The following is an 18,524-nucleotide window of genomic DNA, read 5'->3' as shown; positions in this document are numbered from 1 at the left end:
CAACTGTGGCAAAAAAAGATCATAAAATGGGACAAAATTTACTTAACAAATGTCTCACTTAAGAATATACATTTTGGGCTCGATTGTAGTCATACGTCTGATAGACTGAACAAAAATAGCTCCAGGGCTCTAGTTTGAGCCAGTAGTGGGCCAAAAAAGCTAATACAATCTTGGGTTGTATAAACAGGGACATAGCATCAAGATCAGGGTAAGTATTAATATACTGCTTAATAAAATCTTAGTAAGACCACAACTGAAACACTGCAGCCAAGTTTGGTCACCATACTACAAAAAGGATACTGAGCCTTTGGAAAAAGTTCAGAGAAGAGCAACTATGATGATCGAAAGCCAGGAGGTTAAAACAGCTGCAGGATTTGGGTTTGGCTAATCTAAAGAAAAGAAGAATTAGGGCCGACATGATAGCAGTATTCCAGTATTTGAGGGGCTGCCACAAAAAATAGGGGGTCAAATTATTCTACAAAGCACCAGAGGGCAGGACGAGAAAAAATAGTTGGAAACTAGCCAAAGAGAGAAGCAACCTGGAATTAAGGAGAAACAGTGAGGACAATAAACCTGTAGAACAGCTTGCCTTCAGAAATCGTGGGTGCTCTCGGATAGACTATTGTCTTGCACAGCAAAAGATGAAGGGGTTGGAGCCCCAAAAATTAAAGACGAGAATGAAGATATAGAAGATAAAGATAAGATAACAGATGAACTTACTAATGGAGTGAAAGTGGAAAGAAGGGAATATGGAAAAGTGAATGTGATAATCTGGAGCTCTATCCCTCGTGTCAAGATATGGAATTGACAATGGAATTAAGAAGAGAAACCGTTTCAGAAATACGTCTGATAACCAAAGATATGCTAACTTCAACACCAGTTCAAGGGCAACGAGACTACCTGAGAGATCTTTTAAGCAAAAAAGTGTGGAGAGAAGTTTTTAAAAACCTTATAAAGAAGTTAATAAGAGAATTGACACAACAACTGGCAAAAGAGATAAGACTGTTTTGTTACTGGAAAGATACAGGTTGATAATGAATGTTGATAATAAAAAACCTAGTTAATTTTTGGTGATTAATAAGTATGACTTTGTAGATGCTTTTCGATTGTTTTTTTAATGTTTATTCATTAACAAATAATTCATTATGATAATAATAATGAAATAATGATTTTAACTAGTAAAAGCAACTTGGATATCAACTACAAATTGGGACCTGGGAAAAAGATTTATCAATTTTACTATCAATTTTTTGTTTAGATTTCGTTATAAAGATGTAATCTTTCTTGGGTACTTATAAACTTTATTAACAAATTTCTGTTTAGATTTTGTTATAAAGATGTAATATTTCTTGGGTCTGATGAGAGGAGATGTGATATAAAGAGTAAATATTTTTAGCTAACTACAACAATAACAAGGAAATGTTAATGAATAATGTTTAACGATTTCTACATGTGTTGGCATTGGTAAAAGCAATTAGATATAAGCCTTAAATAGTGAGTTGGGGAAGGGGGGGGGTGTTTAGATATCCTACTAACTGATTTTTTTTCAGAATATATTATAAAGGTATAACTATTGGAGGTTTATTGAAATAGCTAATGAATGCCAGTAGGTAGTTGTGTCTTTAAATACAAATGATTCCAGATAAAAGCACGTTAAAATAATTCTAGTTAAATGAGAATGGTGGTACATTGATAGTAAAATACATAAAGATTTTTTATTTAAAATGTACAATTCAATATGAAGGAAGTATAAATAATGATTGTGGTAGTAACTCACGAAATCTATTTGTAACCTATCGACACACGTTCTACAAGATGTAATGAAGGATGCTTCTTTTTTTGTGTTCTTGTTTAATTAAAACAATAAAAAAATTCAAAAAAAAGAAACTGTGGGTATTCCATCTCTGGCACTTTTTTAAAAGAAAAAACTAGAGTCACTTATCTGAGATAGTATAGGTTCTCCTGCTTGAGCAGGGGGCTGGACTAGAAGACCTCCAAAGTGTTTTCCAGCTCTATTTGATTCCATATGTAGATCTGAATTTTTTGGGGGGTTTACTCTTACATACAATATATGTGAACATAACGCATATTTTCTTTCAAATACAAGGAACTTTTACAATTTACAGCTAGGTAACATCTGAGTTTGGGTGTTTCCTTGCAGATGTTTCATTTCATTGAGTTTCAAATATGCTTGAAACTTGAAACAGAAACTAACAAACTTATAATAATTGCAATGAAAAAAATAAATGTCATGAGCCTAAGAAACAATTTCACTATCAGTTCCCTACTTTTACTATTAGATGCTCCTTCGTGTTTAGATCTGGTCTCAGGATAATAATGTAGCACTTGGGGAAGAAGATGCAACACAGCAGTCCAGCACTAGAAGTCAAGATGGAGAAGACTTGCACAATCACCATGGACTTTCCTTTGGTGCTCAGGTAGGTGGGCAGGAAAGAGACCCAGACGCTGCAGAAGACCAGCATGCTGAAGGTGATCAGCTTGGCTTCATTGAAGGCCCCGGGTAGGTTTCTGGCCAAGAAAGCCACTGTGAAGCAAATGGCAGCTAGGAAACCCATGTAGCCCAGGACAATATAAAACATAGTGACAGAACCTTCGTTGCACTGAAGGATGATCACTCCTGGCTGGGAGTGGAGGTCAGAGTCAGGGAATGGGGGAGAAACTCCCAGCCAGATGAAGCAGATGATAATTTGGATAGAGGAACAAGAAAGGATGATGGAGTTGGCCAAGCTCTTTCCCAACCACCTCTTTACTCGATTTCCTGGTGTCGTGGCCAGAAAAGCCAGCACCACTGTGATGGTTTTGGCCAACACAGAAGACACAGCTACTGAGAAGACAATGCTGAACACTGTTTGTCGGAGAAGGCAGGTGACTTTCCTTGGTTGACCAATGAAGAGTATAGGAGACAGGAAGCAAAGCAGGAGGGATATAAGGATGATGTAGGAGAGGTCCCGGTTGTTGGCTTTGACAATGGGAGTTTCTAGGTATTTAATGAATATGATTAAAACAAAGACGGCAACTAGGAACAAAAGTAGGGCAAAGGAAACAAGGATAATGCTCAGATATTCTTCATAGGACAGGAATGAGATTGTTTTGGGGATACATTGGATTCGGTTCTCGGTTGGATATTGATCATCTGCGCACTTGGTGCATTTTTCAGTATCTGAGAAAATAGAAAGTAATATTTCTTTTATAGTTTCTCCTTTCACATTTCAAGAAAGACATGCTTAGATGACAGCTGATACTGACAGACAGGAAAGGCCTAGTAAATGGTAAAAAAGGAGCCTGTACATAAAGACACACATACGCAATTACAGTATATGTATGATTTTATAAAGAATAACAAAATAATACCCCAAAGAGTAATACCAGGAACCACAATTACCCTTCACTGTGTCCACCCACAGTTTCTTCCTGCTCTGACCTCACCCTATACCCATGATGGCAAATCTATGGCACACGTACCAGAGGCGGCATGCAAAACCCTCTCTGTGGGCATGCGTGCCATCATTCCAGGGTCTCTGCGTGTGTGTCTGCCCATGCCCAAGCATGCGTGGGTTTTCAGGCACATGTTTGCACATTCTCATGCACATGTTCACACATGTGTGCCTTGCAGTTTGGGCATGTGCGCACGGGCACAGTTTGGGCACTCAGTGCCTAAAAGGTTCGCCATCCCTGCCCTATGCCAATGCATAGGTGGAAGAATCATTTCTCTGGAAGATAAGGAGGGTAGGGGGTATGTCAGATCTTAACAGAGCAGGGACTGCCAAAAAAAAAAAGGCAGGCTTCCAGGGAACCACAAAGTGATAAAATTTTAGGGAATGGACCTGGAACATGCCTTTCATATTTGCTATGATGCAATGAACAGATAACTTCAAAGTGAGGAATTCCCACCAATACCCTGGTTCTATGCCTTCCAGAGCTTTGAAGATGAACTTATTTGCATTTGAGGAAAGGTTGGGTGCCTGTGCATCTCACACAACAGGGGTGTAAGATGGTAGAATGTAGTGGAACCGGTAGAAGGTTCTGGCCAGTTTTGGAGAACCGGTAGCAGAAATTTTGAGTAGTTTGGAGAACCGTAAATACCACCTCTAGCTGGCCCCGCCCATATCTATTCTCTACCTCCCTAGTCCCAGCTGATTGGGAGGAAATGGAGATTTTACAGTATCCTTCTCCTGGAGTAGGGAGGGAATGGAGATTTTACAGGATCCTTCCCCTGCCACGCCCTGCAAGCCACGGCCAGCAAGCCACACCACATTCATGCCCACATAACCTGTAGTTTAAAAAAATTGAATCCCACCACTGAGGGGAACCAAATAATGCTGTGTGCCATTGCATTCTGAACCATCTGTATATGGTGTATTTCATGGTATAAAACAAGTATCAGCAGATACAGTTGCTTTGGACTTGGTACCCATGGGCTCAAATTTATTTCTTTGCAGAAATACAGGATTGCATCCCAGGAACTTCTCTTGGCATGTTCTGGGGTCGACAAACTAACCTCAAAGTGAGAGTAGCTCCAACATTGGAGATCTTCTAGAAATCTCTTAAAATGTGCTGATTACCCTATTTTTTGGAGTATAAGACGCACCTTTTTCCCCTCAAAAAAGAGGCTGAAAAACTGGGTGCGTTTTATACACTGAATACAGCATTTTTTGCTTCCTGAAACCCCGCCCCCTTCACCCAAATGGCCATGCAGAGCCTGTAGGAGGCTTTCAGGGAGTTCCTGGCGGCTGGGGAAGGCAGAAATGAATGCAGAATGGGCCACCATTTGCTCACTTTTGCCCCCCTAGCCCCCAGGAGTACTCTATTAGCCTCCTAAAGGCTATGCATGCAATTTTGTGAGAAACAATGGGTCCATTTTTGAGAAAAATGAGCCATTTTTGCTCATTTGGGGGGGTGGGCACCCACCAGGAGCACTTTACAAACCTCTTAAAGGCTATTCATGACTTTAAAAAAACAGGGCCATTTTTACGAAAAATGGGCCTATTTTTGCAAAAAACGGGCCATTTTTGGGAGGTTTGCAGAGTGCAAAAACTTTTTTTTAATATGCCTCTTCAAAACCTTGGTGTGTCTTATATTCCAGTGTGTCTTATACTCCAAAAAATATGGTATGTGTCAGTGTATATCCTTCTAACAATCTTGTTTATTTTAAACAATGTCATGGTTTTAATCTCATTTTTAATATGTTTTCTTCTTGGCTTTATTGTATGTCACCCTGAGTCACTTTGTGTGATAAATAAAATTTAAAAGGTTAATTCCTGATGTAACTCAGGATTTAAACATTTAAATGAAATAGAAAAGAATAGAATAGCATAATAGAGTTTGATGGGACCTTGGAGGTCTTCTATTCCAACCCTCTGCCTAGGCAGAAACCCCTATACCATTTCATACAAATGGTTATCCAATCTCTTCTTAAAAACTTCCAGTGTTGAAGCATTCACAACTTTTGGAGGCAAGTTGTTCCACTGATTAATTGTTCTAACCTTCAGGAAATTCCTCCTCAGTTCTAAATTGCTTCTCTCCTTGATTAGTTTCCACCCATTGCTTCTTGTTCTACCCTCAGGTGCCTTGGAGAATAGCTTGACTCCCTCTTCTTTGTGGAAGCCCCTGAGATATTGGAACACTGCTACAATGTCACTCCTAGTCCTTCTAGTCCTACAAATAGAATCTTTTTCTTTTTCTTTCCTCTTTCTTTCTTTCTTTCTTTCTTTCTTTCTTTCTTTCTTTCTTTCTTTCTTTCTTTCTTTTCTTTTGGTGCTGTAATTCTTTCTATTTCACTATTTAATAACCAAAACAATTGGAAGGATGAGAAGAAGTGGAAAGACCAAATATCAATCCTACCAAGGAATCCATTTCGGTGGTTATAGTGAACCTGGGATTATTGAAATGAACTACAAATTATATTTGTGTTTAACTCTTAAACTATAACGTAGACATTTAGAGCACTGGAGAAAGAAGAGGCAGATTTATTCCTAATATTGGAGAGGGAGAGAGAGAGAAAGAGAGATGCCCTTAAGGAAAATTTGATATGGGAGAGCGAGATCTATTGACCTGAAACCATACCTCATATTTTACCATACCATGGTTAAAGTAACCATATTTTTAAAAAAGTTCAATTGTTGCCAAGAAAGGACAACATGGAAGGACACTTCCAAACTGACAAGTAGAAGAGAGATTCATTCTGGCAGATGCACTGTGTCTTTCTATCCCATCCTACCTTATCCTTCCAAATCTTTTTCTTACTCAGCCCATAATGAAAGGAATCGGGCAAATTGAAAATAAATAAGAATAACATAACCAAGCTTAGCTGTGCTTCCAAATGATCTGGATGAATCTAATGTTCTTTCCTGGGGTGTCACTCACCTTCCTGAGTGGAGATGGTCCCCTCTGGACAAGGAACACAGTCATAGCAGCAAACTGGCTCTCCTTCCCGAGTCTGTTTGAAAAATCCAGGATGACAGTTTTCTACACATTTGGACTGAGGCAGAGGCTGAACAGAAAAACAATAAATGCCAAAGCATTCAAGAAAAATTGTGCTTAAAAGTAATGTTAGCGAAGTAGCCCACAGGATTCCCTTTTGATAAATATGAAATCTCTAACAAGTTCCCAGACTTGTTAACAGCGGTGTTCCCCCAAGGCAAAGTTCTGGGACCCACTCTCCTTCTGTTTTACATCAACAACTTATGCGATTATATTAAAAGCAGCTGTGTCCTCTTCACTGATGATGAAAAATTATTTAACACCACTGACAATGCTGCTGCCCTTCAAAGAGACCTTGACCATGTGTCAGAATGGTTGTACATTTGGCAACTACAAATATCAACTAACAAATGCTCTGTTCTACACATTGGCAACAAAAATCAGAACACCAAATGCAAGTTGGGAGGAAACAAGCTCATAGGCGACCCTCACTCTGTCAAGGACCTAGGAGTACTCATCTCAAAAGATCTTAGTCCCAGAGCTCACCGTAACAACATTGTCAAAAAGGCATCAAGAATTGTTAACCTGAATTTGCAAAGCTTCTTCTCTGGTAACATTGTATTACTAACTAGGGCATAAAAAAAACCTTTGCCAGACCAATTCTCAAATACAGCTCATTTGCCTGGAATCCACACTGTATATCAGACATTAATACAATTGAGCAGGTCCAGAGGTATTTCACAAAAAGAGTCCTCCACTCCTCTACTCACAATAGAATCCTTTATGCCACTAGGCTTGAAATTTCGGGCTTGGACAATCTGGAACTGTGCCGCCTGCGGTCTGACCTAAGCATATTACATAAAATTATCTGCTATAATGTCCTACTGTCAATGACTACTTCAGCTTCAACCTCAATAATACACAGGCAAACAAACGATACAAACTCAAGGTAAACCACTCCAAACTCAATTGCAGAAAATATGACTTCAGCAACAGAGTGGTCAATGCCTTGAATGCTCTACCCAACTGTGTTGTTACATCCTCAAACCCTCACCGCTTCAACCTTAAAATGTCTACCATGGACCTCACCCCATTCCTAAGAGGTCCATAAAGGGGGTGTGCATAATAACACCAGCATGCCTACCATCCTTGTCCTACTATCCCCATTTATTTGTATTCATTTCCTTCGTTCGTGTCCAACTTCATATTTATACCTGCCATCTTGTACAAGTGTGACAAACTAATAAATAAAAAAAAATTGCAGGAGATACAACTGCCAACAGATTTTTCATATATTTCCTCCCTTTTGCTTCTGGAATATCTCATTGCAATAGAAGAGTTTCTACTTAATACATTGTAGAAGGATAGGATAGGATAGGATAGGATAGGATAGGATAGGATAGGATAGGATAGGATAGGATAGTGTTGTGGCCCAGCAGGATCCGTTGGAGCTGCTAATGGATTCAGATAGTGAAGAACCCTATGAGTCAGCTATGGAAGAGGTGGAGGACCCTGGGCTCAGACTCAGAGCAGGGACCAGAGAGGATGGTTGGCCACCAGGAGGCTCCTGAGGCATGGAGCAGTGGGGAAGATCAAAGGGAGTTGGTCCCTGATGCCAAGCAATGGAGGGCGGAGAAACGGAGGCAGCAGTTATGGAGACAAGCTCATAAGAGATAATCCAGCCCAAGTGGTTGTGGCTTTGTCCCTCCCAAGAGACTATATAAGAAGAGACTTTAGGAGGAGTCCTGTTGCACGACACAACCATTTGTAACAATCTGGAGACGCTCTTGTCTGTATCTGTTGGAGTCTGGGTTGCTGCCAACGTCTTGCCTGTGAGTCGTGCTGGGGCTTTCAGCCAACAGGTTTATAATTACTGTAAATAAAGAGTGGCAAACAGCTAAGCCTGTGTCGGCGTTCATTACCAGACGGAGGGGGGCCTGAACAGGATAGATATCGGATAGAATGGAATGGAATAGAATGAAATAGAATTCTTAATTGTCCAAGTGTGATTGGACACACAAGGAATTTGTCTTTGGTGCATATGCTCTCAGAGAAAAACATTTAAGCATTAAGTGACAACCAGTGGATTCTTCCTCATGGCTATATTAACATGAATTCCTCCATTCTTCATATATCCATGATTTTAAGCTTTGATGATGATTGCTCTATTCCAATAAAGATATTGAACTCTTGACATCAGGATATTCAAAAATAATCACCCCAAATCTCATTTTAGTCACAGCTGAATCAGCTTAAAGCATTGTTCCATATTATAACATCTGAAAGACACCTTGGACTATAGTCCTCCCAAACCTCCCAAGCAGTCTAAGAAAACTATAAGTGTTCTCCTCCCTACATTCAAATCATCCTTCTTGGTGATTAGGCTTTGCCCACTTGAAATGAGTCCTAAGGCTTTGGAAAACATAGAAAAGACCCCAATATTTTGCTCACCTTATTCAATGACTTTAGCTGTGAAAGAATATCTTGGTTGATAAAAAGTCTCTGTCTTTCAAAACTCCCCGGGTACTTTATTATGTAATTATTCTTTGGGAGAACAACCAAGCTCCAGATGTTCACATCTGCTACCAGATCTCCATTTTGATCCAAGTACATTTTCATCTCAGAAAGATTGCAAAATGTATTCTTCTGCAAAAACGGATGAAGCTAGAATGGAAAAATCCAGGAATTTCAAATAGTACTTTATGGTCTTTTCACATTTGAATCTATCTAATACAGTTGTCTTACTTAGCAATATTATTGTTAAGGGAACAAATGTTGCCACTATTTTAAAGGAGGAAAGATTCAAAAAATTGCCCATCTTATATAGACTAAATATACAGTATATTGACAAATATAACCTGTCAGTTATATTAAACATTCTAGAGCTGGTCACAAATAAATTGAATAAATAATCTCTTCTTAAGAAACTTCTTAAACTCCTTGAAAGTAACAATGTGATAACCAGAAAGCAAAGCAACAAAGATTCAGCAATTTTGTTCAATCATATATTGACAAAATAAATAATTGACACAATTTATCAGTTATAGGGAGCATTTAAGAACAGGTTAAAGATACCCAAACAAACAAAAAAAGATTATTAATTCTTTCAAAATTTGTCAAGAAGTTGCTAGGCTAATATTCTGCCATGCAGACCACATGGGGAATATTACCAGTTGAGCTACAGTAGTGGCCAAAATTGTGGAAACCTTTTGGGAAAAGTGTATTTGTGAGGTTTGATGGGTAATAAGACAACCTTTTTTGGAGTAGTACCAATTATATATCAATGGAAAGATAATTTAATCAAGAATGTAATGCAACAATGTTTGTTAAATTGTCTGTATTCTATGAAAGGTTATAGCCAAATATAGCCAGCAAAAAACCCAATTAATAGAAGCAATAATTAAATCTTGGTTTCATATTATAACAGCAGAAGAACTAAAAGACTTGGTTCACTCCATGGGAATTCATTGTAAGGCCGTAATTCATGCCAAAGGTTACCTAACTAAGGATTAACTGACATGGTGATACTTTTTGTATATCCCATTTTTTCTACGGGGATAATTTTTTTATATCTCATTTTTTCTACATGCTTCATTTTTCTTCTTTATAAACGCTATTCTAATAGCAAATCCTTCATAAACATTTTGGCATTATTTTCTTGATTAAATTATATTTCCATTGATATATAATTTTATGGTACTACTCCAAAGAAAAGTGGTGTCATTAGCCATAAAACATGTACACTTTCCCCAAAAGGTTTCCACAATTTTGGCTACTACTATAATTCTACTTTATTGTAATACTACCTTAAAACAATCTTGCAATTCTGAAAAAACAAATCTCCCACCAATGTTTTTTAAAGCCTGAAAAGTGTAGATCCTTTTTGAATTTCTTTCTCTCATGTTATGCAGCTGTTCTCCCTCTTATCAAACCATTTGCTAGGAACAATCTCAAACAAACCAACAAACAGATTATTCATTCCTTCAAAATTTGTCAAAATTTGCTAGGCTAATATTTTGCCATGTGGACCAGATGAGGAACTCTACAAGGTAACCTAATTCCTCTTGTTGTTGTTAGTTGTGAAGTCGTGTCTGACCCATCATGACCCCAGGGACAATGTTCTTCCAGGCCTTCCTGTCCTCTATCATCCTCTGGAGTCAATTCCAGCTCCTGCCGACTGCTTCGGTGACTCCATCCAGCCACCTCATTTTCTGTCATCCCCTTCTTCTTTTGCCCTCAATGTTTCCTAGCATTAGGCTCTTCTCTAGTAAGTCCTTCCTTCTCATTAAGTGGCCAAAGTATTTGAGTTTCACCTTCAGGATCTGGCTTTCTAAAGAGCAGTCAGTGTTCTACTTTATTGTAATGCTACATTAAAAGAATCTTGCAAGTGTGAAAGTACAAATCTCCCACCAATGCTTTTTAAAGACTGAAAAGTTCAGATCCTTTTTGAATTTCTTTCTCTACTGTGATGTTTAATATCATTTTGTAGATAAAGCTATTTTGTTGTCTTTTAAAAGATACCAAATTTCCAGAAAAGTATTCAAGATTTCCTGCAAACTGAATATGAGTCAGTAGGGTGATAAAATTAGAAAAAAAGCAAATGTATCCATACGAATCTCAGGAAATGGCTGTTCTAGTTTGGAGAGACCCCAAATTAAGTACCACATACCCTTTCAGGCAGCACCCTTGGAAGAGACTTTGTATAACAACTGGATCAGATTTACGGAAAGGCAAGGAAGCCAAGGCAATGATTAAAGGAGCTGCTCTTAGCCTTGAGTTAAAACAAGAAGAGCCATGTTTGCCTACAGGAAAATCAGAAAGAATCTGGAAACACTTTTAAAACTAACACAAACTCACATTTGGAAAAGGGAAGAGACACACTCTTCCAATATCTCTCATAGCTTCCAGTCATGAGAACATTACGACTCAAGAGATCAGATTGGTCAAACCTGTTGGAGTCTTGTAGTAGAAGGAGATTGATATGGTTCTCTTTTCTTTGGATTAAGCTTGATGGATTCTAGTTGGAACCCCTTACCTGCCATGGCTGAAGCCTTGGAGCCCCCAAAGCCTTTTCACTCTCCTTCCTTCTCCTCCTGGATATGGAGGAATATGCTGCATTTAAAGAATAAGCCAGAGTCCTAACAACAGTGTAAACACGGGGATCAACTTGGAATGTATAACTGCTCCTTTTGTCTTTAGTCTCCATTGGTGCTTTCTGGGTGCATCTTTTTCGGCCTTTGGCAGAAAAGATGTGCTTTGAAAACGAACAATGAAAACACTTATGTAGGGGTTCCACCATGATAACTGATTGGTAAGTCTTATCATATCCTCTTTCCTGGATCTGAATGTTCCAAATACTGTGGACATACTGGTAAACTCTGTGACTTTTCACTGGTAATTCTCCAAAGAGTGTGATGATCCAGACTTTCCCTTCAATGGGTCCTGGCAAATCTCCAAGTGAGAAATGGACAGCAGAAATTCCATCAATCATGGTATTATAGTCTGTAAAGAAAACAAAGACATTGACTTGCTTCCACTTAGAGATGGCATCCTTCAAGGGTGCTATTTGTATAGTCACTGAGAATCGTTGTGATACAACAACACAAATTCCATTCTTAACAAGCACAGGAGTAAAAGTCCTCATGAAATTCTCTCCCCTCTCTGTGTCTGAAGCAAAGAGACCAATCAAGGTCCATCTGAAATGGAGTAGCAATTGAACAATTGCTGGGTACTGGACTTCGCTTTTGGGGGCCATTCGGTAGAAGAAGGGGAACTGACTTTTATCACTCAGAGCCTCTGAAACAAATCTACAAGTGATCTGAAAGAGCAATGAAGAATGCTGTGTTATATTTAGGATCAGATGAAATCCAGAATATTACCTTTTCATGAATCCAACTTGATTCTCATGACAATATATTATTTACTGTTGATTAGTCCTTAGCCCATATCAAGATACAGAATATAAAATAGAACAACATAATAAGATTGTATATAAAATGGAATAAAAGACACAGATTAAGAAAAATAATGAATCAAATACAACCCTATTCCCTAGAATGGACTAAGTTAAGACTTCCATATTTAACCATTATGTCCAGCTACTAAAATATTGTTCAAGTAAATACAATGCTAAAATATTTAAGTATTTCTATGATTCAATACTTGGCTATTTGGAAGGTCCATTTGTAGAAATTTAATAAATAACTATAGCAAAATAGCCATGATGATGCTCCTCATAAGAAGCAGTTCAATAGAGAAGATGTGGTTAGTTCTATCGCTCACCTACCACCACTTAATGGAAGGATGAGTCAATCTTGAGCCTGGTGAGATTTGAACTGGCAAACTGGCAAACTGCTGGCAGCCAGCAGTCAGCAGGAGTAGCCTGCAGTACTGCACTCTAACCACTGTGCCACCACGGTTCAATAGGAAATTCTAACTATGGACTCTCTTTGAACCGTTTATGATCATGAACAAATTTAGGTAAAACTAGTTAATGTGTTAACTAATGTGTTAAAAATGTAACATTTTAAGTAAAATAGTCAATTACTGCTAACAGTAATAATGACTCCATAAGACATATTGTATATGTTCTACCAAGAGTAGTTAAGATAATACATTGGAATTATTATTTTTTTGAATCTGGAATTTGTTCATCATTGCAAATATAATTATTTTAGCTTAGATCACGTACAAAATATTAGCTTCCATCAACGCTAGATCTTTGTTTGTACAGAAGACCTTTGATTGGACACAGAGACTCTCCTCACCATCAGAAGTGAAAAGCAGAAGCCTCTAAAGCAATGGATGTGGTCCCATGGCAGGATATGGCTGCTTTGATCTTTGCCACCTCCCCACTCTGGATAAAAATTCCTAGCCAGAGTCACTGGTTATTATATTTGGTTATTATATTTCTACTTTATGTTACAGGGCGGCATACAGTAGAAATATAATAACCAAATATAGATAAATAGCCATGATGATAGTCCTGGTAAGAAGCAATTCCTGAATTCTATAGAGAAGGCATGGTTAGATGTATTGCTCTCCCACACTCACCCCTACTCTCTACTCACTTTATTAGATAGAGATACAGAAACACAAACCTGTGGGACTTTGTAGGTGCCTACTAATGTTGATATCTGTGTAGAAATTTCCCTGAGAGCTCGATCAATAATAATCAGAAGATTGTCCTTCCTTCCACAGCTGTAGTTGGGAACATTGACTTCTCCAGTAGAGAGCGTGTCCATCAAGGCATCAGAAGTGCGAAGGGTGCTCAAATAGTTTTCGTGGATATTGTAGCCAAGTGTGAGATTGTGCAGGAGCCAGGTATTCTTGTTGACCAATTGAATGGCGAAAACAAAGGGTAGCATTTTTGCCAGATTAATTTGCCTAGTACTGTACAAATGTTTTCATGTTATCACCACCAGAAACAGCAAAGAACAAAATATTTTTTATTTATTCCTATTTATCTCCATGAGTCTATTGAGTCTTAAACCAATATTGATCCAAAACCATAGTGAAATGCTAGTCACCCATTATTAGTTTTTTGTCAGTTTTGAGAAGATGAAATGGGGATATTCTTCCATGAGGGTTAACAATCTTAATTGAACCCTTATTGCTAAGAGTACTAATTTTCATCTGCCAAGTAAGCAGCTGCTCAGCTTGAACTCCTAAGTAAAAAGAATTCTTGGTTTTATTTGTGAATTGCAATTCAAGCAAAGCCTGAATTGAAATTTGCATGCCAAAATCTCCAAGTGTAACTTTCCTCCACTTTTAAGTACTTCCCATTGTTGGAAGCAACTTAGAACTGAGGAGAAACTTCCTGACAGTTAGAACAATTAATCAGTGGAACAGCGTGCCTCCAGAAGTTGTGAATGCCCCAACACTGGAAGTCTTTAAGAAGATGTTGGATAGCCATTTGTCTGGAATGGTATAGGGTTTCCTGCCTAGGCAGGGGGTTGGACTAGAAGACCTCCAACGTCCCTTCCAACTCTACTATTGTATTGTATTGGCCCCCATTGCTCAATCAATTAAAAATGTTTTTGGAATGGTCCCTTCGAGTTTGGGCTGGTATGCAGCTGCATTCCTTTCCCACCTGTCTCACCCCAAAGGCTTGTGAACAGTGAAGCCTTCTCCCCTCCCATACCAGTTTCCCCCCTCCCAGATTTCATGGCAGACTGGTACCAAGCAATAGCAGAGTTCAGGCATGAGGTAGCAGTTCTGACAGCAGGATTTAACCTCATTCAACCATTAAATAGAGCCATCATAAAAACAATAAAAAGCAATTTCCTTTTTCATAGATGAATAAGTAAATCACTAAAGCAAGTCAACCTTATTCCTATGAAAAGCAGGAATTTAATATGAGATCACAGAGGAATCATCTCTTCTTTCAATAACTACATGAAATTAAAAAAAAACATTATTCAAGGGGTAAAGTCAGTACTGGAGGAGGAGAAGACCCTCTGGACTTCTGTCTCTCCATTTCTCTGGTTCTTTGCGGTTCTTTTTGCCCATCCCTGCATTTGAGTCTGATAGAAGTTACAGTGAAAAAGAGCCCTATAAATCACAATGACCTAGGATCTTATACATACATCTACAATTTAGGAATAAGTGAAATAAAAAGGTAGGAAGAAAAGTTTTAGAAATGCAAATAGAGAGAAAGCAAGTCCATCACCGTGAATGACTTACGGAGGAGAAGAAATGTAACGAGCCCCATTGAACTGTAATAGCTCAGGAGAAGGTTTTGCTACTGTTTCAATCACACTAATGATGTGGTCTCCTGCCCCATAATAGTTCCAAGGGTTTCCTTTCTCCCGCTTCTTCAAAGTCAGGGGACATTTGGGTCTGAGCCCCCCACAGTTTCTGTGGGTGAGAACCAGCAGCATCATAGGAAGCAGAAGCAGCAGGTCCATTTCTCCTTGGCCTGAACCAGCCACTTCTCTATTTCTAAACCTCAAAAAGTTAGAAGAATTCAAAGCATTCTCACAAGATGGAAATGCCGTTGGCTTTCCTTGTTTAGATAGAGACAAACTGAGCTTCACAATAAAAGGAGAGAAAGGTACATTCAAGTGCACGTCCCCTGCCTGTCCTAAATCTTGTGAAAACACTCAACATAACTAGAAGTATTTATCCTTTTCTGGTGCAAGGTTACTTCCATGTTGCATCAGTCTGAGTTTACATCAAAGGCAGTCACTGGAGAAGTATCAGACAAGGTCTCAAAGTACAGCATGGTTATAATTACAGGGAGAAGCAACTTTTCTGGGGACCTTGAACTTCTTCTAGGACTCCATGTGCAGAGGGGCAGCTGGGGAACTGCATGTTCCTACAAAATCACAGGAATAGTCCTGAGGGCACAATTGGGGAGTGGTCGTGGCCCTTCCTACTGGGACATGTTAGAGAACAAATGTTAAGAGTTCAACCTCAGGTGAAAGAGTTATGCTATCCTTCTGGATGACATCTTCTCTTCTATGCATTTCATAATTAACTGAGACAACTGGATAAGGTGGCCCTCCATGCTTTGTGTCTGATACTTTCTGTAAGGACCTGCCTCTCCTCCTTTCCCAAGAAAGTATAGACTCTTGAAAACATGGTATTTCAGAATCTTTTATTGAGAAGAAGTGATAGCAGGACAGGCGAAGCCGATTCCTAATGCGTTCCAAACTATACAGTTAGAAATAGGGCTGTAGAATCTCCTCCCTCCAGTCTGAATGTGGATTTAGCCAATCCACACGCGTGAAGATGTTTATTTTTTATTTTTAGTTTTTTATTTTTTATTACAAATTTTGATATATTTTATATACAAAGTGTTGTCTGGGTTTTTTCTTTTACATCCTCTCATATACATGATCCATTTTATATTATAGTTCTGTTTCAAATTTCAACCATTTTATTCCCTTTCCATATTTTTCATCTTAACCTTATTTTCTTCTTGGCACATAAACAATACCATTAATTGCCCCTTCAAAGTTAAACCAAATTATCATTTCATAATTCATCTGTTGGTCTATTTTACTATAAGTAACATACATCCTCAAGTTCAGTTTTTACATAGAGTCTTTAACTGAATTAATTATCCACAATTCATAATATTACTATAATTCCCTTATATCTTACTTGACTACATACCATAATATATTTCCCTTAAATCTACTAATATATTCCTTCTTTCCCTTCCTCCTTCTCTAACCATTTTCTCTTGGTCTATCAAAAATTCCACTTCTTTTTTAATTTTCTTCTTTCCTCCCATTCTCTTAGCTTCTTCTTTTTCTTCTTTTTATAATTATTGTATCTTTTCTTCAAAATCCTTTTTCTCACTTTTAATTTTATTGTTCTAGCAGTTTTCCCCAGGGTTTCCCCCAGACTTTCCCCACTATTCCCTTCTTTGCTGTTTGATTGTTTCTTTTTGGGGGGACATTCCCTCTTGTCTACTTTTTTTGTACCACTGTGAATCTCAGTGAAATCGTCTACCTGTTTTTTTTATTTTCAGTTCCTTTGTCTTCTATATTATCTTCTTGTTCTTCATTTGAGCCTTCTTTTTTAATATAATTTTAATTGAATGTTTTAATCTTTAAAAATAGTAAAAAAAGGCACAACAAGGGAAACAAAACAAAACAAAACACAAAACATACATAACAATATACAGTAATTTTACAGCTTTCTATATTGGCTTTCCTGCTTAGCTTTTATAATTATCCCTTCTGCATTGCCTTCCTATTACTATAACCTTGTCCTATAATGTAGCAAACGTAATATTACATTTACAATAATATTCATTATTTGTATCACCATATATTTGTATTCTCTATTTTCTGTTTTGGCTTCTGATTTCCAGCCACTTGTACATTTTATTCCATACTTTATAAAAGTCTGATTTCTTTCTTTCTTTTAGTTCTATTGTCATTTTATCCATTTCTGAGCATTCGAGTGTTTTCCTGATTGTAGTTTCATCTGAGGTGTATTGACTTTTTTCCAGTTTTGTGTGGGAACACTGAAGACACGGCTACTGAGAAGACAATGCTGAACACTGTTTGTCGGAGAAGACAGATGACTTTCCTTGGTTGTCCAATGAAAAGAGAAGAGGAGAAGAAGCAAAGCAAGAGAGAGACCAGGAGGATGTAGGAGAGGTCCCTGTTGTTGGCTTTGACAATGGGGCTTTCCTGATATTTAAGGAATATGATTAAAACAAATCCCGTAGTTAGGAAAAAGAATATGCCAAAGGAGACCAGGATGATGCCCAGATGTTCCTCATAAGACAGAAAGATTCTTCTTTTGGAAACACATTGGACTCGATTCTTAGTTGGATATTGATCATCTGGGCACTTGGTGCATTTTTCAGTATCTGATAAAAAGAAAGGAATTTTCTTTTTATACTTCTTTTTACATTTCAAGAGCTTCTTTGGATGACATCATACCGACAGACAGGAAAGCCATAGCAAGTGGTAAAATATATCCCATTTGTCTGGTTGCCCATCTTCAACCAATCTTTGGAAAACGTCCCTCCCTTTGATATATACAACAATGAAAACAACAAGACGAAAATAAAACTTAAATGGCTGGCACCAAAACCACCCTTCAATGACTCAATCCACTACATTCTCATCCTCTAATGACCTCACCTCATCCGAATGTCTGGGAAAAGAGCCAGTTCTCAAGAAAGGTAGAAGAATGGGGGGAGGGGGCTGTCCAATTTCAAGGGGAAGGGGTTTTCCATTGCATAGGAACTATAACAGAAAAGGCAGGTGTCAGGTCTGAAAGCCATCTTTTCTTTTTTGAAGTTCAGGCCTGCCACACTTTCTATTATTCTAGTATACATTTTCTATTGTGGGAAAATGGGATGGGGGGATTATACAGAGTTGCGTGGTATGTAGCCATAACAAAATTATTTTTAGAAAACCAAGGTCATCCTTTGTCTCTGCACCTCTGCACCTGACCGGAACTGGATGGGTGGAAGCTGCCGGCATGGCATTGGAAGATTGGACCATGGGATGGACTTATGGGTGTAGGGGCAAGATCTTGAACTTTCAACTAGGTGGGAAAACTGGGAAGCCTTCAGTTTCAGGTTTTCCCAGATGTGCCAACATAGCTCT

This window comes from Natrix helvetica (genome assembly GCF_964273705.1).
Source record: "Natrix helvetica genome assembly, chromosome: 1".
NCBI lineage: Eukaryota > Metazoa > Chordata > Lepidosauria > Squamata > Natricidae > Natrix > Natrix helvetica.
Note: the sequence above shows the minus strand (reverse complement) of the source record.